The 3,150-nt window shown below is 39.8% G+C and overlaps 1 pseudogene; it reads right to left on the bottom strand.

Annotated features, from left to right (window-relative positions):
* Nucleotides 1-541: 541 nt before the first annotated feature.
* Nucleotides 542-1,372, bottom strand: LOC105472461 (developmental pluripotency-associated protein 4-like; annotated as a pseudogene).
* Between the last annotated feature and the right edge of the window lie 1,778 nt (nucleotides 1,373-3,150).

Raw genomic sequence — 3,150 nt, 5'->3', positions numbered from 1 at the left:
GTGTAGTTTATCTGTCTCACTGATTATTTTCTGTTTAACAGGCTGGCTAAGAACCAGAGGGAGAGAAAGCTGGTTGGGAATTGAGAGGCATGAGGTCACCTCAGTCCCAACATTTCCATGTAAACAATGATGCAAGCTGGGCTGGGGGCAGGAGTCCCTGGAAATCCTCACAATCTCAACTTTTAAATTATTTAAAATATTATATCATTTATGATCTCCTTAACAAAGAACTTTTTTTCTAATTAAAAAAGTGTATAATCTTTTTGGAGGATCTTTAGTAAATACAAAATGAGTTATAAAAGAAAGAAAAATTATTTATAATTTTATCGCTCAAATTTTGATAATTATATTCCTGCATTTTTAACTAAACATAGATATTTTAGATTATACTGTACATAAAATATTGTATCTGTTTTTTCATCCAATATTAAATCATAAACGTTTCACATGGCATAACCTATATATGTAAATCAGCTATTTCCACACCTGGATGCTTGATTTAACCCTCCTTATACTGTTAGCCATTTAAATGATTTCCACTTTATCCTTCTTGCTTTTCTGGAACCCAGGCTTGACCAGCATGAAACTGCAGGTGAACCCAACCATCTGTGACTGCAGGGAGACTTTTCCCATGGACCACACACCACCTGACACCACAGGCCTCTTGTGGAGACTTTTCCCATGGACCACACGCCACCGGACACCACAGGCCTCTTGTGGAGATTCCACTGCCTCTGGCATCTTCGCCCTGGCTGAAATTCTCACCCAGGAGGCCAGCAAATCCTCTGGGGCAGAAGTTGTCACCACAACTGTATTAACTCCGTCAAGGAGGGCAGTGGAATCTTCCAGGGCAGGCGGCCCCTCCGCAGGGGGAAGGGCCACTTCAGGAGGATGTGTCTCAGAACTTTGCAGCGATGTTTCCCTTTTTCCCACCTTTAATTTTTTTTGCAATGATTTCCGGATTTTGGCCTCTTTTGCTGTGCTAGGAAAATCCTTTTGATTCGGGTAGGCAAAGGCACACAGGCGCTTATATGCATCCAACTTCTGACCTTTGGAACTCAGCTTCAAGTGTTGGCATCAGGCCCGCAGGATGTCCCGGTTAATCAGATTAACAGGTGGCAGTTTAGAGGGTAATGGAGGAATTGGTATCTTCTTCTGAGGTCCAGGGTTGTCAGTGTACTCTGCCTTCTTCTCAGGGCAGAGCACTTTATCGCCTTTGACACATTTTTTCTTTTGTTCCCTTTGCTGATGTTCCTGGCAAAGCAATCATGTTTGGTTGATTAGAAGCCTGCTGATTCTCTTCCCTCGACTTCTTTGTGGAAGTGTCCTTGCCTTTTGCCTTCTCCATACTTGTAGAGGAAACGGAGCCTCGCAAGATGAAAAAAAAATGCAAATTCTGAAATTTAAAAGTTTAGGATGTCTGACAACCCTGACAAAAACAAGCAATGGGGAAAGGATTCCCTATTTAATAAACGGTGCTGGGAAAACTGGCTAGCCATACGCAGAAAACTGAAACTGGACTCCTTCCTTACACCTTATACAAAAATTAACTCAAGATTAACTCAAGATGGATGAAAGGGTTAAACGTAAGACCTAAAACCTTAAAAAAAAACCCTAGAAGAAAACCTAGGCAATACCATTCAGGACATAGGCATGTGCAGAGACTTCATTGACTAAAACACGAAAAGCAATGGCAGCAAAAGCCAGAATTGACAAATGGGATCTAATTAAAGAGCTTCTGCATAGCAAAAGAAACTCTCATCAGAGTGAACAGGTAACTTACAGAATGGGAGAAAATTTTTGCATCTATCCATCTGACAAAGGGCTAATATCCAGAATCTACAAGAAACTTAAACAAATTTAGAAGAAAAAGCCAAAAAAAAACCTCATCAAAAAGTGGGCAAAGGATATTAACAGACACTTCTCAAAAGAAGACATTTATGCAGCCAATGAACATATGAAAAAAAGCTCTCATCATCACTGGTCATTAGATAAATTCAAATCAAAACCACAATGAGATATCACCTCACGCCAGTTAGAATGGCGCTCGTTAAAAAGTCAGGAAACAACAGATGCTGGAGAGGATGTGGAGAAACAAGAACGCTTTTACACTGTTGGTGGGAGTGTAAATTAGTTCAATCATTGTGGAAGACAGTGTGGTGATTCTTCTAGGATCTAGAACCAGAAATACCATTTGACCCAGCAATCCCATTACTGGGTATATACCCAAAGGATTATAAATCATTCTACTACAAAGACACATGCACACATATGTTTATTGTAGTACTGTTCACAATAGCAAAGACTTGGAACGAAACCAAATGCCCACCAGTGATATACTGGATAAAGAAAATATGACGTATATACACCATGGAATACTATGCACCATATAAAAGGATGAGTTCCTGTCCTTTGCAGGGACATAGGTGAAGCTAGAAACCGTATTATCAGCAACCTAACACAAGAACAGAAAACCAAACACTGCATGTTCTCTCTCGTAAGTGGGAGGTGAACAATGAGAACACATGGGCACAGGGAGGGGAACATCACACACTAGGGCCTGTTGGGGGGTGGGGGGCTAGGGGAGGGATAGCGTTAGGAGAAATACTTAATGTAGATGATGGGTTGATGGGTGGAGCAAACCACGATGGCATGTGTATACCTATGTAACAAACCTGTTAACAAACATGTTCTGCACATGTATCCCAGAAATTAAAGTATAAGAAAGACAGGAAAAAAAAAAAGAAGCAGCAGAACAGATCATTTTCTTTTCTTTTTTTTTTAATTATTATTATACTTTAAGTTCTAGGGTACATGTGCATAACGTGCAGGTTTGTTACATATGTATACTTGTGCCATGTGGGTGTGCTGCACCCATCAACTCGTAAGCACCCATCAACTCGTCATTTACATCAGGTATAACTCCCAATGCAATCCCTCCCCCCTCCCCATGATAGGCCCCGGTGTATGATGTTCCCCTTCCCGAGTCCAAGTAAAACAAATCATTTTTTAAAAATCAAAATTTTTGTAAAAAAACAAAAAACAAAAAATAAAAATAAAAGTTTAGGATGTCAACTAATTCTTCACAACTTTCAATTAGAAATCTAGTGCAAAAGAATATTGCTTAAAAGTAGAGTGAAATGTTAACTA

This window comes from Macaca nemestrina, chromosome 4, assembly GCF_043159975.1.
Source record: "Macaca nemestrina isolate mMacNem1 chromosome 4, mMacNem.hap1, whole genome shotgun sequence".
Lineage (NCBI taxonomy): Eukaryota > Metazoa > Chordata > Mammalia > Primates > Cercopithecidae > Macaca > Macaca nemestrina.
Note: the sequence above shows the minus strand (reverse complement) of the source record. Positions and strands in the feature narration are given on the sequence as shown.